We start from the raw sequence: 19,959 nt of genomic DNA on the forward strand, positions 1-19,959 counted from the left end.
AGTCTTTTAATGAAAGCTTTCATTAAAGACTTTTCATAAAAGACGTTAAAAAAGACTGCTCTTCATGTTATCAATTCTATTATTGTTTGGAAAGTTTTCCTTTCAATCTTAGGTAACTGCTCAGGTTAACTACAGTTGTGTCCAGCCAGCTGTCACATGGAGAATGAAGACACTCTGCCTACTGTGTCTCTCAGCCACCAGCTCCACTCAACACATGTGGTAACCTGTTGCTTTATGTCACAGTGGGAGACAACTTCCAGTAAACCATGCGCTCTCCTTCAAGGTGTAAGTGGAGCAAATATATCCAGGAGCAAAAACTACATGACCAAGTCAGAAATCACATTAAAGTTGTGAAGGAGTCCCTTGAAGTAAATTCCAGCAAACCCATGATGGCTTTGGTGCTCTAAGCTCCTAAGACAGTTATGTTGGTATGACAGCAAGAATTGCATCTGACTTTGCCCTCTCCCTGCAGCAGAAGACTTGTCAAAAAGCTTTCCTGGAAGCAGCTTTATATACACCTCTCCTAGCAACCAAAGAAAGAGGAAGGAAAAGACAAGACTAAGCCACCTTGAAGGCAAAATTTAAAACCATTCAGGCAAAGACCTTTGGGAAACACAGGGTTCTCTAGCTCTGGGCTTTGCTATTGAGTCCAGAAACATGGAGAGCTTAGTCTGGACATGAGAACAACTTCCATTGATTTCAGTGTTGCCACTGATAGAGTACTTTGTTTATTACAGCCTAAGTAAAACATAGCAGATATTGTCACGGTTGCTGAAACCACTGAATTGCACACCTAGAATGCTCCTAGATAAATCAGATGTTTTCAGATTGGATAGAAGTTCAATGAACTTCATCAGAGGGCACTGAGCAATTTAATGGAGAAATCTCTTAGCCTAGGGGAAGATGGGAGGAATAGAAGAGGCAGACCTACATGGTGACTACAAGGCTATACAAGTATATATAAATATATATATATACACATATCTGGAAAAATTGAGAAAAAATTAATTAAATCATATTAGTCTACAAAAGATGATTATAGATGAGTACTAGCCTCTATGAATCTATCAGCTGTGTATAATCCCAGATCATTCTGATTTCCTACTACAACAAATTAACAGGCTCATACATGAAGGATAGGAGAATGTCACATATCTTAACTCTCAAAAAAATTTCTCAAGTTTTGGCTATCTGAGATGACTCTCTTATCATAAGCTAAGGAAACAGTTTGGAGGAAACTACTTTTACTAGTTCCAGAGTTCATGCTCAAAGTATTAGTGATTCACTATCAGAGTAGGGGGAGCCACAGAGTGAGGATTTGACCACTCTGTCCTGGGTTCAGGAGTATTTAGTGTTTTCATTATCAAACTGGATGATGAAATAAAGTCTGGCTCTTCTAATTACATATTTACTTGAAGCTAAGAGGACAAAATTAAGCTGACAAATTACAGCTATGATCTGCAGAGACACAGGCTGCTACTAAACAGTAAGAGGTACAAAGTTTATGCTTAAGTATAAATAATGAATTGTGCAAGCACAAATGGAGAAAAAAAGGAAACCAATACTTAGGTAGCTGTTGTCATTATATTGCAAAGGTTCCATATTGTTGTCTCCTTATTGCAAGAGTTTCATACCTTCTTGGGGTTTCTTGTGGGCAACTCCTCAGAGCACTGACTCTCCCTTCACAAAGCAGCCAACTGACTCCAGTTCCCTTCTCAACCAGCCACCCCACTCTATTATAACACTCTGCTTCTCATTGGTTACAGCTGTGGCCTGTTAAAGCCAGGCCTGTTCCTAATCCCTGATAATTGGCCCAGCTGCAACTCCTTAGGGGTAAGATTACTTTCTATACTACCTTTATTTTCTTATATCCTATCCCCCTATGGGTAGCAGTTTTGTAGAGAAAGATCTGTGGATATTGTGGATCATAGGCTGGACAGGAGCTGACAGTTTCAGTGGGCTGACAGTGTCTGCTGTAGCAAAAGAGCAGATGTATAAATAAAAAATAGTATTTATGATGCCTTGTGGATATTTAAAATATCTTGTGGATACTTAAAACTTTGTTAAAAGACCATCCATCAGATATGTCTTTCAGAAACACTGCCACAGACCTTTTGAGATGTTTTCTAGTTTAATTTCTCTTCTTCCACACTGTTGTCAAAGGCCAAATTTTACAGGTTGCCAGTAGGTAGTGATCAATCATGGTCAAGCATCCTGGTTTCACATATGCATGGTTAATTCAACCCCAAAAGTTACACAACACGAGGTGATTCACACAAAATAAATATTTTCTGACATAGATTCATTACATCCCGACTCTCCAACATAGGTAAAAAGTACAAATATGCTGCACAAATTCTCTTCTTCCACATCAGTAAAAGAACAAGATGTGTCTACCACTTACACATATACATCTGAAGGAGTGGATTAAAAATTATCTTTTTTGCTCTGTCAGAGCATTTTTAATTCTTGTTCTCAGAAGCTCTTCCCTCTCTAGCCCAAGACAAGCTTATCACACACAAGCAGAAGCTCTTCAGTATAACTACATGTTCAATATAAAATGAAGCAGCTGAAGGAAAAAATTGGGAAATTGAAGTGTTCAAGGCTTTCCATCTCTAGCAGCAAGAATGACAGTCTCACAGTGACTTGGAGAGGGGCTATCTTTTTTGTTCCCTCCTCTCTCTCCTTAATAAAGATGTTGTTTGCTTGCCCTCTTCCTATCTCACCTGCTCATCCACCTCATCTCCTAAATTAGTTTGGGTTAAACTAGCTGATTTCAAAGTGCCAAAGTAGATCAGGGCATAGTCATGGAGCTGTAGTACACTGATAGGGAAAAACCTCCAGGGGAAGGGCAGTCATGGCTCCCAGGAGCATGGCTGGTCTGGAAAAGGAGAGAAGTTCAACCTTACCACAGACACTTTTAAAGGATTCAAGGACTGCTCAGGTGCTCTGCAGGACTGAGAGATCATTATCTCATGCACCTCATTCCTTTTGCTTACTGTGAAGCTTGATAGCTTCTATTTTTAGCTGCTGTTAGGTTTACTGCTGAAACAAGGATAAGTGCTTCAATTGCAGTAAATAGGAGACACTTCTCAGGCTCTGTACACAGTGTGACAATATAGCTACATAAATTACTGCACTATTGCAGGCTAATTCACACCACAGCCATGCTCCAGTGAGCAGGCTCCTCTCAGAAGTCTCTGGTAGGTTTGTCTGCAAGGACAGTCACATCAGCTCAAGCACCTACCAGCAGGCTGCCCTCTGCCTGGGACTGCACAGGGACCAAGAGAGCAACTCTGCAAGGCAAACCTCTCAAGAGAATGTCAGCTCTGATGACATTAAAGGTGAAACTTGGGAGCTGCCAACTGTTTCTGTAGACAAGTCAAACCTGATTCCTCACAGTGACTCATGCACTGTCACAGATTGCAGCAGAGGTATTTTCTACTTTTGTTTGTTCAGGTAGGCAATCAGCAATTTTTTTTCCTTTTCTTCCCAATTCTTGTATTCCCAAAAGAAATAAAAGCAAAAAGGCCTTCCTCATATTCAAACCTCCCAGAGAGCAAAAATACTGACAGTAATGTCCTGCATAAAAGAGAATTCACAAAATCTGTTCTAATCTGGCTGCTCTGCAGAACACCTAAGGAGAGAGTTGTGTAGAGGACTGCATGTAGCCTCAAAATGAATAGCTGGGTAAAGAGCTAGTGGAGAGAAAGGTTAAAACAGCTTGGAAATGGTCTACTTTGACAATGTCTGTGTTGGATATTGCTGTGAAAGAAGGCTTCAATTTTGTCCTGATGTAATGGTGTATATATATACCTATATATCTATATAGATGTATATTTATATCTGGGGTGCTGCTGCAGCAGCTGTGCAGTGTAACACTGCACAGAGCCATGATCCACCACACCTAGTGCAGGACAGTGCCAGGCTCACCACTGAGTCATTTAGACCTCACATGGATGCTGCCATTTTGCTGATAAGGCTAAGTGAGCAAAATGAGCTTTGAATGACTGCTTCCATCTGCCAAGATTTTCTGCTGTGAAAATGCAGGTTGAGTGAACCTAAACTTTAAAGCAGCAAATGACTTTTTTGAGCACATCACTGTTCAGGTCCTACCAGCTCTGAATTCAGTTTGCTTTTCCCTGCCAGAAGAAAAGGAGTAGAGATGTAAAGGAAAATACTTCATGTGCTCCCTTATGTTTTGTGACAGTAGAGGCATTCAACAGTGCCAGCTGATGCCACTTCAATGTAAATGCCCCACAATTGAGTCAAGAAGGTGGAAAACCCATTTATACTAAAGAAAATGTATTTCAAGGACTGTTTTTAAAATAGCACCTGGAAGAGAGCAGTATTTCTAACTGAGGTGTCTTTCTGACTTGATGCCCTAGCCCACAGAGTGCTGGGGTAGAGGGCAGAGTGAGTTGGATGCCTCCTAAAGCAGGAGAAAAAGTTGCATTCCCACTTTCAGTCAGAGCTGTACTTTGGAGAAAAGGAGAAGGAGACAATTAAAGTTGGTAAACCAAGATTCATATATTTCCAAAACAAAATTTAAAGCTGAAATGCTGATTTTTTTAAATACACAGAAGAAAAATGATTTTTCAGAGCTGCTGCAGGCAAGTATAAGGCACACTATGTTTGATTCATCCTTGCTGGAACCTTAAAAGGCACTTGAATTATAAGGTGTGTTACCTTCTAAGATTACTCCTTGGTTTCTTTACTCCCCAAAAGGGTTGATATCACTGATTTCTAAACCAAAAGAGAGATGGTTGCCTGGAAGCTATAGTACCAGTGATGCTCTCCACTCTTAAAAGAAAAACAAAATTTCTGAGTTTCTGTGTTTGTTTATTGAAAAAAAGAAAAGTGTAATTTTCATATAACTTTATTAATTTCCTTCTATTTTGTAAAATAGTTCAAGAAGATGAGGTGAAGCAGAAAAAAATGCAACTTAGCACACAAATGTCTAATGCCATACTGAATGCTAATAAAACAAGCAAGAAAATACAGTTCCTTGAGAAATCTTCTTTTATGTGTTTTTTTTAAAACCCAGTTGTATTTCCAGGATGATCCCTGCTACCCAAGCCAACAAACCTGATAGCAGGTTACTCCATCTTTCCCTTCACTACACCCAGCTTAAGACACATTCAGTTGTTTAAGACCCATCAGTTTTCTGGAAAAGTGATTAGGAAATTGATTTTGTCCCTTCTAGCATTTCTGCCAAAACCTTTGTGGTTCCCATTTCCCCTGAATGGCACAAGATGAGTGGCTGAATCCCAGGACCTTTCCAAGACAACTCCTGTGCAGAATTGGTGCTTTCCTGGCAGATCTATGACAAAGTGATTTGGTATTACCCTGAGAACACCCTGTGATATTCACACATCTCTCCTCTAATTTTCAAGGACTTTCATGGCACCAGCTACTGTGTAAAGTGATGCCCTGGACCTGCAGCTTGCAGGGACAGTAAACACCTTCTCTGTGGGTGCCTCAAAGGGTATCCAAGGTAAAAACTCCAGCTCTGCTCTGCTTACAGATCTGTAAAGCTGGGGGAAAAAAGGAGGCAGCTTGGCACAAAGCAGGAAAGCATTATGGGTGGATTTATTTCCAGTTCCCAAATGATCCCAAAGGGACAATTTTCCACTGAGTGAGCTAGGCTGGCCCATCACTTATGGCCTCAGCAATGAAGAAGACCTGGCAGACAGTGGCACACAAATGCACTACGCAACAATTTCAAGCATAAATCTTTTGGGAAATTTTCTTTTCCCTTCAATTCATGATGTTTTTTATCAACAGAAAGTTATCTTAACAGACAAGGCAGCAGCACCTGCCTAGAGGAGTTTCCTCACATTACCTTTCTGCTAGTAAGCTGCTCTGAGATATTTATATATCATCCCTATTTTACAGGTGATGAAACTGAAGCACAGGGGAGTTAAGTGACTTGCCTCCAGTCACAAAGCAAATTAGCAGCCAAGTGGGGAAGAGATCACTTCTCAGCCCAGAGCTTTTACAAAGTGCATTTTAGGCTTAGGGAAAGATTTTCGAGGGAGTCTTGATTGCTCAGTGGTGGCACTTCAGTAATAAAAGTTGAGTTAGAGCAGTGTCTGCACTACTCAGGCCCTACTTCATCCCCAACATCATACTCTGTGGAAGGAGCACTCCTATTTTCTTTCAGAGAAGATTTTGGGGAACCAGCTCACCAAAGCTGATTGACTACCACTGTGTGTGACCTTAGCCAAGAGCCAGTAACTAATAGCTGTATCCATCCCATTTACAGGTTTCTATCAAGTGTTTTCTAATTTGCAGGGGTCTCCTATTTACTGCAATTGAAGCACTTATCCTTGTTTCAACAGGAAAATATTAAAAAAATACTGCTAATAAAAATATTAGCAGTCCACAAAATATTAGCAGTCCACTGGGAAACCTTTCTGGCTGAAATGTGTGCATGGCACCACGGGTTGGGAGGTTGTTCTTTGTGGGGTGCAAAGGTCAGAAATAGGTTCCACAATTAGCCAGCTGCCTTCACCCAAGGGAAGGGTGCCACTGCTGGCCATGCATGTGTGCCAGCTCTGGGAGAGCACATGGGTCCTCCTATCATTCCTCAGAGCTGGGCCAGGCCCTCTCCCTGGAGACACTAACCCACATCCATGCTCTGCCTTCAGAACTTTTCTTCTGCTGTGAGAAGAGCAAATGGAATTAAGATGTAGATTTATCATATGTCTTCTAAATTTCCATCCTTACTTTGACTCAGCATGAATAACTTGCTTATCAGAGCTAGATACTTGTCCATGAATGCCAGTCAAATTTTGTAGATTTTGTCCCTCTTCCATCACAAAATCCCAGCAAATATAGTCCCCATCCTTTTTGCCAAAATGCAAACCTGCATCTCACTGGGGGAAGAGAAAGACAGGAATGGGGCATTGTCTTTTCTGGGAACACTGGGAAGACTGGCCATGCAGTAATTCCAGGCTGTGCCCAAGGGACTCCACCCTTCTCTAGAGCTGGGATCTGCTGGTGTAATAATTAAAATTCCCACTAGAGGGTAGACAAAACTTTTCCAGTAAAAGGATCGCTGTGGAAAAGCGTAGAGTATGCTGCAAAGCAGTGTCTGATTTGGAAAAGCAAATCTGTGCTTGAGAAGCAGCAAAGAGTAGGAAAAGCAAGAATATGTTTATACCAGCTGCAAGAGCAAGGTGGGAGCATTGTTCCAAATTTCTCTAAAGAAACATAATCTCTGCTTTATGCTTTTAAATCAAATATAGCTGGAGTGGCTATGTTGTTACAAATATGTAAGCTGTAAATCAGATTTACAGAAAATATAGATTTGTGATTTTCAGAAATACAGCTGGTTTTAGCCCTGCAGATGTTGTCTTACAAACACTGATAGCAGCCAATTAAGCATTTCAAATATTTAGAAAGGAAATAAAGGGAATTAGAGTTTATCCACTTTGGGAGTGAATTTACCCCCCTCCTGATGGCCTAGCCAGAAACATCAAATGGTGTATTTTTCTCTCTCTTTTATTATTGACAGTCTACTATTGCAGGTAATGATGGCTTGTGTTTTCTCCTCACACATTTCTCCACTGCTGAAATGCAGACAGGTTTCTCTGAACCTTGCTGCAGGAGGGGAAGTGTGGCTGCAGGCATCAACACATCTCCCTCTCCTGCTCTCCCTGAAAGAGCAGCTCCTTTCCAGGTGAGATTGGCTCTCTCAGGGAGCTCCCTGCACTGCAGATAAGGGCACTGTGGAAAGGTTTTCTCACCACATAGCTGACCACTCCAAAGCAAGTTTTCACACTGATTCAACAAGCCAGTTCTAGGAAAGCTAAAACAATTCAGAGCTTATTTTCTGAGTTTGTTTATTTATTTAGTTCCAGATCAACAAAGATTTCCTAAGACCCTGAAGCATCACCTCTGTGAGCTAAATGACTTTTTTTGAATGATAAGGAAAGATTTGCTTCAGTCTTCTGAAACATAACTTGTTTGTGCTGGCAGAGGTAAGAACCAAAGAAGAAGAAGAAGGTCCAGCAAAGCAGCAGAGTTCTCAGAGGCATTCCTGCAGCTGGGATTCCTCCCACAGCTAGGATATTTAAAGGCTGAAGTAACTGGACTTCAGAAGACCAGCATGGCAGTGTTTGCTGGCACAAGCACTGCATTTATCTCATCTGGCCCCTAAAAAGGTGTGGGCTTTTGAAAGGAAAACCTCTGTTGCCCTTCTGCTCTGAATGGGTCCCATGCCCTGGTCCCACACAGTCTTGTGGGTGGCAGCAATTCTCTCTCCAGCTATGTTAGCTGCTGAAACTGGGTGCCACTACAGGCAGCAGTCTCATCACTTGTCACATCAAAGGGCTAAACTGGAAATGTGCCCAGAGAAGGGTTACTTTTGTGGCCCTAGTGAGCCAAAGAGAGGAGCTCTTTGGGCAGTCAGACAGGTTTGCACTGCAATAAGGCACCTGAATCCATGGCAAAGATTCTCCCAGCACAGTATTGGGAGCAAAGGAGGAAGTATTAATCCTGAAATACAGCCATGCCAATTGAGGTTAAATGATATATTCTCTATCTGTACTGTAGGGTGTGAATGATGGGTCTGAGGGATGCTGGCATGGGCTGAGGAGAGGAATCTGCAATCTGAAGCAGGGCTGCATTTGGTATCTACTAATCTGTTTCACATTCCCATAATTCTCTTCACATAAGAGGTTATCAATTCCTCTTTCACCTGTCCTTGCCATGGTAACTATAAGAATCACTTCAAATAATGCACATCTCATGCAAAAATCTCCTGTCTTTGTCATTCTGAAAAAAATAAAGAATATTTTATGGAAGAAAGCGTTATTGCTATACAAAAGTTTGTGATATGAGGTGAAAAGTGAAAACAAATCTCCCTTTTAGGGAGTCAAGAAGCTGGATTTAGTAAAGAGCAGATGGATCTCAGCAGATGTGCTCTTTCCCCAAGTAGCTGCCTCAGGGTGGCAGTTGATGTTAAATTTTGTACAAAATTTCCTTTTCTTGTGTGAATTAAAGATATCAAAAGAGAGAGAGAGGTGACCATTATTGTGGGACGCTCTTTTCCATTTTTTTTGGTGAGGATTTTGTAGATATTGAAGGCTCTTCAATTGGCTTACAAAGCTAAAACCACACACCTGGACTCAGCTGTAGAGAAAGTCTTCTGTTCCTGTCTTCCTGGGGTCCATGAAATGCACCATCTCATCAACACAAGTTTCCACACCTTTGCTCCCAAGCAGATATTTGAGGGAGAATATATCTGGTGAAATGCTACATCAAGTAGCATTTATAAAGTGATTCCATAGGATTTTCTACAGTTATAACAGTGACTTAATTATAGAATCCCAAAATTCACAACATCCATATCATCATCAATTCACACACATACACACAGGCCAAGGGAGATCTGTATCTGTGCATGTAAAAGTACCCATCCAAATTCCCCCCTGGGTTCAGGGAAATACAACAAATCCCACAGACATGGATTGCTCCTCTAGGAGAAGGTGTTTAGGGGGGTATCAGCCTAGGTCTTGTCATCAACAAGGAGCAGCTGAGGGAGCTGGGATTGTTTCACCTGGAGGAAGGGAGGCTCAGTTTCTACAATTCCCTGAAAAGAGAGTGTAGTGAGGTGGGGGTCAGCCTCTTCTCCCACGTAACAAGTGATAGGAGGAGAGGAAATGGCCTCAAATTGTGCCAGGAGAGGCTTTGACTGGATGCTAGGAAAAATTCCTTCTCCAAAAGGGTTGTCAAGCACTGGAACAGGCTGCCCAGGGAAGTGGTGGAATCACCATTCCTGGAGGTATTTAAAAGATGTGTATAGATGGTTTAGTGATGGACTTGGCAATGCCTGGTAAACTGTTGGTCTTTATGATCTGAAAGGTCTTTTCCAACCTAAATGATTCTAAAATTGTCCTCCATCTAGGCTGGTACCAAAGTGATCAGCAATTTCTCCCCGTTGTCCTGGAGACTTCAGCTCAGTCCAGCTGCTGCCATGATAGTGCTGAAAGTTATCTGTGTATGTGTACTAAAGGAGTGTATTAGGAAAGAAATTGCTCTGCCCAAGATGAGAGGTTCATTTGACCCCTGAATTAGGATTGACTGTCTCAGTATCTATTTTATCTGGGAAGAAATGAGACCTGTTGCTTTCAGCTAATCAAACAACTTCTGACAGAATGCTACTTCCCTGCAAACTGTTGAACCAACAGAATCAAAAAGTTTCATTTGGATGTCTTTAGTCTATAAAAGAAGTTGATAGAAACCAAGTAGGCAGAATACAGGTTAGCCCCCCCAGGTAACCAAGCAGCCCTAGACAGACAGCTGACGATGGACAGGTCTGCTGCTGTCCTCCATCAGGATGGTCCAGCAGAATCCAGCTGCTTTCTTGGCATGGAGCAGGTTTCCATCTGAAATGTTCTGTAAGAGGGCAGAATAGACACAAAACTTGGTATTTTTGAGAAGCAAAATTTGCTCCTTTTCTCAGATTTGCACAAAAGCCAGCACTACTGGGAGCTGTGGCTAGGCTGCTACTCCAGGCACAGATAATACTGATGTGAGTTTCTAGGAGAGAAGTGCAAGGCTCAGCTCTAGGATATTTACCATGATAAAATTTTCCATCCAAGTTCAGATTATGCAGTGAGCTCACCCTTATTATATTCACTAGCAATTTGGGCAATGGAGTAGAAAGTATACCCTTTAAGCATGCCAATGACAAGTGAGGGGACTCCAGGCTTTCTGGTAGACAGCATTGGATTCAAAGCAATTTACAGAACATGGAGAAATGGTCTAGAAAAAACCAGAATGCAATACAATGAGGACAAATGCAGAATTTATGTTTGGAGATTAATCAAAACTCTACAAACTGGACTATCTGCTTAGGCTGCAGTACTGCATAAAGAATCAAAAGGCTGTTCAGGACACAAGCTGAACATCAGTCAGATGTCCTCTGCTGTTGTGAAAAGGGCAAACAGCAGAATGGGTGTAGAAATAGGCACAGGATTCTATTTTTCTATATTTCTATAGTTCTATATTTCTACAGAGTGTAGAAATAAGGCACAGGCTTCCAGGTAGGATGATTAACCCTACTGCTTTTGTAATGTGTCTCCTGGGATGGCATGTCTGCTCCAATACAGCTCTTAGAGAAGGAGGAGGACCTGCTGGACAGGGAGCAGAACAGAAGTTCAGAAAAATGAAACAAAAAAGTAAAATTTTGTGATATGGAGAGTTGTTCAATCTAGGAGAAGGGCCACTGAAGGAAAAGTGATGGTCATCACACACCTGACCTGTATCTGGAAAACAGAGTGCCCCCAGCTAGAACTAGATCAGGAAGGTGTCAGGCATGAGACAACTTATCCTTTGGGCACAGAGGTACATAGTGGTTTGTTAGAGAGAGAAACTTAAAAAATATTGGAGAAGCACCTGCTGGGACTGCCAAGGATATATCTTGGCAGTCCAGCAGATGGACTGCATGTCTTGAGTTTCCTTCTACCCCATCTCCTGAAATGCCATGGGAAATACCCCTTTAAATCATGACAGAGGATTCAGGAGAGACCATCATCCAGCTGCATGCACCTAGATAGTCCCTCAGAGAGGGGAGATGTCTATGCTCAGGCCTTTGCAGTGACTGTGCCATGAAAGCAAATGGATTAGATGCTGCTGAGGTGCTGAGGTGGGTTAAGCTGATTTAAGAAGTCAGTGGCAATGCACCAGTTTAGACCTCCTTGGCATGGAGAAGATGATGTGAAAAACCTGATAAAAGTCTGGTTAGAGATTCTCTCTTCTGATCCCAGCAAGCCATCAGTCATGGCAATATGAAGCAGGAGAGTTGTATGTTGACAAAATGCAGAGTAGTGGGTAAAAAGCCTTACCCCAAATAGCCTGAACATGCAGAGCATTGAAATTTTTATATCCTTTAACATACTGTATCATTTCATTTTATCAGCAACTACTAAGCAGTTGTCTTTTAAAAAAATCAAAACCCAAGGTCAAGCACAGGGAGCTTTTTCTGTCTTTCCTGGTGTCATCTTCTGTCCCGTGGTGATGTGATTTCTCGCATTTCTCTATTATTGAAAATCTCAATAAATACAAGAGAATGACATTCACATTTAACAAAGTGCTGGTGTTTTAGCTGAAACTCGTGCCCTGATGGAGACAAATATGGTACATCAGCTAACAGCAGAGCCCCCCAGCTGACCCAGGTGTGGTGAGTAAGCCCAGTGCTCTGGTGATTCAAGTCCTGCAAAGCTCAGAGAGAGATCCTGAAGCACTTGGTGAAAGGTGACATAGAAAGGCAAAGCAAGAGAAAGTCTGTGCAGAGAATAGCACCTCCCTTTCATATATTTGATTTAGATGAGAACAAAATAGCCAGAGGAAAAAAAATAGGTTGGAAAAAAAAAAGAAAAGTATGAATTCACAGGTTCAGTTTGAATGAATTATCTCTTTGAAGTCTATTTTAGCAATCTGCACCTCCACCCAGTCTGAATTGTTGGAGATCCAGTTAATGGCCTGGGGATCATAATAAGCATCATTTAAAGAGCACAAGACTCTTCCCAATCCAGGGAAACTGCAGGTCTCTCAGGGTGAGGCTGGCAGAGCTGCCTCTGCAAGGAAGAACCAGAGGGAGCTGCCTTCCTGCTGACAGAGCAGCTTCTCTGTCACGAGGGATAGAGTGGGAAGTGCTTGGGATGAGGAGCCTGGACACCTTCCCTGTTGTACAGCTCTCTGCCTGATAAAAAGGCAATTTGCTCCAACTTTGGCTCTGTGGCTAAGAGATGAATTTCCTTGTGGGTTTCTGCTTCTGTCTGTTTTGTCAAGGAATGTCCTCATTTCAATTTGAGCAAAAATTACTTCTGCTTACTGCATTATAATATTAAAATTCTGCCTGATAATTTCAGGCACCTGTTTATTTACCTTACCAGAAAGAAGCGCTAAACAACTGCAACAACTAATTCAGCCCCACATAATTTCAGTAACTGTATGAAGAAAAGAATTAGGAGATCTTTTTAATTTTTCATTTGATCATCATTAGATGATCAAATTATACTTTTGAAATATGAAGTGTGTCCTGAATGATTGAGCTCCCTTCCCTGTCCTGTTTGTGCTCCTCTTGGCAGCAGCCCCACTGGAAAAGGCTCATTTCCAAAGCACAAGGGTAATTTCCAGCGGTGGCAACTGGAGGGGTTGGGGCTGCAGGTAGGAGCAGACATGGGTGGTGCTGGTAGCAGGACCACTCAGGGTCCTTCTGCCAAGAGCCAGGCAGGGCTTGTGAGGGATACTGGCCAGTATCTGCCTAAAAAGAAGGCTCATCTTTGGCTGTGTACATGAAGTTCATGTGTTGAGGGCTGTCATGCTACAAGTCACTTTTGGAAGACAAAGCCTTATTAGAGTGACCAAAGGCAAAGGAGAGACTTTCCTTCATGTGCCACAGCATCCTGCAAACAAATTACAAGAGCAACAGTACCACAAGAGAATATCTCTTCAGTGACTGAAAACTTGCTTGTACACTGGAAGCCACATCAGCAGCATCCTTTGCTGAATCCTCCACTGACACATTACTGAGCACCAAGGAGCCTGCTTCGTCTTGGAACTGAAAAAAAACCCCAACAGAATAATGAGGCAGCAAATTAGTCCTCTCTGTTTCCAGTCCCACTGAACTGGGTCATTTTCAGGAAACAGCCTATTACCTGAAACAATTATGGCTGTTGTAACATCCTCAATGAGTTTAGTTTGGTTTTTAGCGTCTGCTGGGAAAACTTTAACTGGTGCAGCTGCTGTGTTTAGGGCCACTTCACAGCTGGGTGCTCCTGTGGGGCTTTTTATTCACCGGTTTATGCTCTTGGCAGTGCTGCACCAGAGTACCTGAGCACATGCTGGCTTTGAGCAGATAAATTGTCCCATTGTCTTTCCTCTCCCTATTTCCCATGGGGCAACACACCTTCTGAAAGTTTAGCCAACATGTAGGGGCTGCAGTAGATTTTATCTTCTATGACCTGTAGTCGATGAGCACCAATTCACTTTGAGGACTAATATTAGGCATAAAAGAGTGTCTCAGATCCATATGGGCTATTTTTGGAACTCTATCGAGCTACTTCTGCTCAGCCAATGTGGCAGCAGCACTGCTTATATTCCAGAATATATATGTAATTTTCCTAAGGTAAAATATCCCTTTCCAAAAGTTTTCATTAACAGTCTCTATTTCCTACATAATTAGATGACAGCATTTAACTGTGATTAATTTAGAGTTACAGTGCATTTACAGGGATTAAAAAATGCTGCCCCTACCATTCTGTCTCAGGAAAGAAATAGGAAGGGAGAGCTGGAGTTGATTTCCCCATGTGATTGAGACACAGGATATCATTCTCGACAGAACAGAGCATCTCCCAGTGGGTGGTCTGATAACAATGGTAATTAGGTATTCAATCACACAAAGAGTAAGATCAGCCAAACAAATGTATGTCTGCTAAGGGAAATAACCCATGCAAAGATTATGTGTTTGCTGAACCAAAAGTAAAATGTATAATGAAAGCTCTTAAGACTCTGGAGCCTAACCCTTGCCCAAAAAAAAAGCCTGTTCTCCTGCATAATTATTAATCAGAGCCATTTCTACTGCACCACACTGGGTGCTCTCATGCCTGAAGGTCTGATTCTGAAAGGAGTCTTTCACTCATGCCTGTGGATTTTAGGTCAGGTTTTGTGAAATGAGGATGGCCCCTGTGCTGGTTTGTGGACCCTCATGCCTGCAAAGCCTGATTACAGTTAAGTTCAGCAGTGATGGTGAGACACAACAAAAAGCCCTGCTATGGCCTCTTCCACCCCAATGCCCACAAAAGCCAACAGCCAGCCCATCTGGAGGAGAGAGACATTGTCTGGAACCAGCCACAAAGCAAAATAAAAATACTGGGCTTTGTTCTCCACTTCTGTATTTCAGACTGGAAGTTTTTGAAGGAGGTTATGTGGCCCAGGAGGGCAAACCCATCAGTCATCCTGTTCACCCTGCCATCACAGAAGGAAGAATACAGATCCTATTTGTGATATGCCCTCTCTGATAACTGGCTTTGGCTATTGTACAAAGTTTCAAGAGGAAACATTTAATTAATAATCCTGCCACCAACTCATTCCAGTTTCTTTTCTATACAGTGACTAAGAGCAGCATTAATACATTCACATGAGCTCCACAGAATTTTATGATGTCAGGGGAAATACCAGCCCCTCTGACTAATTAATCCAGCCTACCTGGAAGGCTGTTGAAACACAAAGTGGGTGCTGTCCCTTTGGAAGCATTGCTGGAGACCAGCTTCAGCTGGTGACTGATTGCTGGACACAGTGAGTGAAACACAACTTGCAGCAGGAACCCATGCACAGCTTTAGTGCCATCCTCAGCCAATCTACCTGTGCTGTTGTCCCCTTGCCCCCAGCCAGTCCCCACCACTGCTCACCAGAAGCCCTGGAGCCCACACACCCACAGAAAGAGCCATCACCTGTCACAACAGGGCCATACACAAGATTAAGAAAACTGGTTTGGCCTCAGTCAGCTCACTTATCCAACACATCCCATGACTGCACAAGCACTGGGGTTGTTGAAAACATGTGGTTTAGGATGGCAGGAGGAAGGTGGTGCTGCCAGCTCTTTTGACTGCAGCGTGCAATTAGAGTCACTTAAGCTGACTGTGGAACTACAGGGTATTTTGACTTCCCTCCAATGCTCGTAGAGGGGAGAAGGGTGAGGACAGCCTTAAAGTGCAAAAAGCCCCTTGTTTTTGTGAAGGATCACAATGGACTACCAGGGGGCAGACTTAAGGGGTCCATGGACATGAAGTGGAGAAATGGCTGGTAAAGAGAAAAGGTCCACAAACTGAGGAGTTGAAAGTCACACTGTAGAATCATCCCTTATCCATATAGATCCCACAGGAGGCCAGATAAGCCATTTAAACATGTGGTCCTTGTTAGTATTCTCAATTTCCCTAGTGCCTGACATGAGTCCTGGGGCCAGTTGCATGGCTGAGATAGAAGCCAATGTTCCCAAAGGTCTCTGTGCAATGAGAAGCTGCTGTAACCCTGGTGAAAGATACAGGGAGGATGCAGGGGTGCAGTAGCCACAAGGTCACTCCAGCTCATGATGGGGCAAGATTTGGGCAAGCTGAGGAGCATATCTCCATCTCCATGCAGAGCAGCTCTGTATGAGTTGGCTTTCTATTAGTCACCATCTCCCAAGATTGGTCTGAAAACTTGTGTTTTATTTCCTTCTCTTCTCCTGTCCAGAGTTAGAAATGCAGAGGTGCCCCCAGGGTCTGCTTGAGACCCCAGTGCACCAAATCCCTGTCAGGTCTGGTCACAGCACCAGGAAAGCCCATTTCTGCTTCACCTCAGGCACTGCCAGTGCCAAGGAAGAATAAAAACCAGCCACTGCTGCACAGGTTCCCCATTGCTCAGGGGTATAATGGATTAAGTAGTGAATGCATTAAATGATCCCTAACTATAATTAGCTCCCTCTGTGCTTGTAACGCTACAGCCTCATACAAATGGTTTCTAATGACACATGCAGTGCCTAGGAACAGGGTAATAGCTATTTAAACAGTTGCTGATCCTTGAGCTGCTACATGACAGTGTATTTTACAATTATTGAGAAACTTAGGACATTTTTTAAAAGTGCTCTGGGCATTGACCTAGAGAAAAGCTTGGTTAGATGAGAGCAGAGAGGGTGCCCTTTCCCTAATGGTAACAGATAGATAATGACCTGGTTGTCAGACAGTACTGTTGCCCCAGTCCTGATTGTCCCCATTACCACCCTTCCCTGCAGTATGATTAACAAAACAGATAGCCAGTTCCCAAATCCTGCCCAGTACAGGAGAGCCAAGAAAAATGCTCTTTATTTGGTGCTCTCTAATGCACCAAAAAAATTACTCTTCTGAAAAATGCTCCTGTATGTACATACATACATAATGTTCAGGCATGAAAGTTTGCTCATTTTGTACAGCATCATAAACTCATCAGTGAGAAAAGACCCATCAAATGTACCAAGACAGAAAGGCTGCTGGCCACACTGGGCAGCTGGAGCTTCTGTGCATGGACCAGGTTGCCAGCTCAAGGGTGAAGAGTGCAGTTTCAAAATTCAAGATGCAATGACTGTTTTTAAATAATAATAATCTCTTTTGATCTTGTTCCTCGAGCTAAGGATAATAATGAGATTTTTATTCAAGAAAAGTCTTTTGGCTCGAGAAGCACAGAAAATTGCAGATCTTGTGAATTATGAAGCCCAAAAGCAAAAGCTCAAAATAAAACAAGTTTGCAATTTCAGCTACTCCAGTAATAACCAGCCAACACACTGTAGATATTTTACTCACCAAAAATAAGCAGAAAGAATGCCACAGTTTCTGAAAAGCACATCACGCCCAAAGAAATTCATTTATTTCATCAGATGAAATTTTCACTCTGTTAGAAGTTTGATTTTAATGAAGACAGTGTGTCATAACACTTTTCACCTGACCTTGAAGTGACAACATTCCTTATTCACTTTGGTGATCAGGTTTCACTTGACGGGAAATGGAGAATAAATTTAATTTCATCTTTTCTAAGCACATGCACTCACACATACATGCTAATTTAAATGTGATTTGCTGTTATTTGAATACTACAGGTCTGCATCAGCACACAAAGCTGCTGCCAGCAAAGCTTGATCTGCCCACTGAAGGCAAGGCAGCGTGAGTGACAGAGGGCAAAAGAGGAGTCCTCCAGCCACCCAGTTCTAAGAGCTGACACTTGAGCCAGTAACTGAGGTTTTCTACCACTTTCCTAAATTCACAGCCACATGGAGCCTCAGTCAGGCAGGGAGTGAATGTATATGGCTGCAAAGCCATACTAAAACCTGCTTCACTGCAAGGAAGACATAAATACATTTCATTTGAGCTCTTTACTCAAAGCAATATCAGAGGGAGAAGTAGAATTGCAGGTTTTCAGGTAAGCAGTATTTCTCCATTTTCAATTTGGAGGGTTCAAGATTGTGGTGAAGAACCGATCAGCAGTGCAAGAAAGCCAAACTGGGGATAAATCAAATATTCTAGTAAAAAAGTCTAACATGATATGAAATATACTGGAGAGGCATAAATGTGGGTGACAGTGGTATCACTGAGCAGCAGAAAAGAGAGAAAACATGCACACCCCTAGCTTTTGTGGTTGTAAATCTGGATTGGTTTAAAACAAGCTTGACAGCCTTTCCCTAGTGCATCTTTTACTGCAAAGCTTCTATACCAGATCTAATACTCATGTTAAAAAGTATTACTTTTAACTAAATCGTGGGGAAACTGCTCAGATTTCATTCTGAAGTGCTTCTGAGTAACAAAGAGATTAATAATCTCTTAATTTGATTAAGAGATAATCATCTTGCTGACTTGTTATGATCAAACAATGCCCATTGTGTCCCAGCTTTGATGAGTGGGTTTGTCAGAGCAAATTGGTTGTGTTCTATCAGTTATAGGGATAAGGAAGAGTCATTCAGGTAACATGTTAAATGCTGTGAACTGAATCACATTTTCCAAGACTGAGTAAGGTACAATCCTGTCTTTTTTCCAGGTTTAGTGGTTTCTTTGGGTTTTTCTTTTTGGTTTGGTTTGGTTATTTCTAATGTGTTGATTTCACCCTGGATGTTTAATGTAGCATTGGTTAAGTTTAAAGATGCTGTTTCTGAGACAAGAGAGAGGATCTAGGCTTGATAGTACCCTGTCTAGCACTTTATGAACTTTCTTTAGAATATTTTCTCACATGGAATTGGTTCTAATCTAGAAGAGTGGTACTCGCCTGAAGTGCTGAAGACGCACAGTGGCACAGCTCTTGCTCATTTGAGATATCCAAGGCTGAACTAGTCACCTTGGGCTACCTTTTGCATCAGTGGAAAGAAATAGATACACCAAAAGAGTAAATAATTTATCTGAGAAACCTCAGTTGTGGGTAGATACATTATGTCTTGGAGGAACTTACTTCTCTCCTTTGATGATAAAGTGGGGCTTAGGAGGACTGGCTCCAATTTAAGCATTTAACTTTCTGATACCTGAAGTTAGATGATTTTCATGCTTGGTTACCATTTTTTCAGGTTAAAACACTACCAAGAAATGTTATGTCCTTAACTCCCTGTGGAGAGATCCAAATCGGCTATGTCAGACAAGAAATCATTTCAGAGACAAGTCTACCTGGTTCCCATTGGCATAGAATGGGAAGCAAGCCTTCCCTCTGTGCTTTCCATTTTCCCTCTGCCTTTAAAAGTGAACAATCTTTAATAAATTAAATCAATTTTATGCCACTGTGGAGCTTGATTTAAAAAAACCAAACCAAAACACAATAACACCTCTCCCCCTAAAAACAACCCTCCAAAACACCAAATCAAAATGTTTATACTAGTTTTATACTCTGAGGACTCCAAGAGAATAAAATCACGTTCAGGGAACAATCTGTCAGGTTATAGGAGCATCAGGTCCTGAGATCTGTAACTAAACCTAACATTGTCTGGCTTTCATGAAAGCAGAATGACATCTCTGTTCCATGAGCACAAAACACTGATTAGCTCAGAGTGGTGAAGATAATATATGGATATGGTTCTACTTTCTGAAAGGTTAAGACTAGTTCACTTGCAAAATCTAAGCCCAAACTCCCTCTAGCTCTCTAAATGTCTGTTGCCTACTCCTGAAAATTTGCAGATAAGCAGCAATTGTCTTCTTCAATGAAGGACGCTAAACAAATAAAGAGTAAAATTAATAATTATCAAAATTAAATGTAAAAGAGACGAAAAGGTGAAATTAAACATTTCAATGGTGTTATCTAGGTCAGACTGGGTACATTAGCAAATCCTCATTTCCACTCACTACTGTGCCTTCTCAAATTTTCATTTTCTCCAGCAACAAAAGGTTTAACTGACAACATTTTTTCCAACAAACCAATTAAAACTAAATGTCTGATTTTTGTCTTAAGGAGACTTCTGCAAAC

The 19,959-nt window shown here is 41.9% G+C and overlaps 1 pseudogene; it reads left to right on the forward strand.

Moving 5' to 3' along the window:
- Positions 1-5,001, forward strand: part of LOC139591828 (2-oxoglutarate receptor 1-like) — a 37,407-nt pseudogene extending 32,406 nt beyond the window's left edge.
- Positions 5,002-19,959: the final 14,958 nt, after the last annotated feature.

The sequence above is a fragment of the Agelaius tricolor genome, unplaced genomic scaffold (genome assembly GCF_023055355.1).
Source record: "Agelaius tricolor isolate 1412-34295 unplaced genomic scaffold, bAgeTri1.0.p SCAF_7, whole genome shotgun sequence".
Classification (NCBI taxonomy): Eukaryota; Metazoa; Chordata; class Aves; order Passeriformes; family Icteridae; genus Agelaius; species Agelaius tricolor.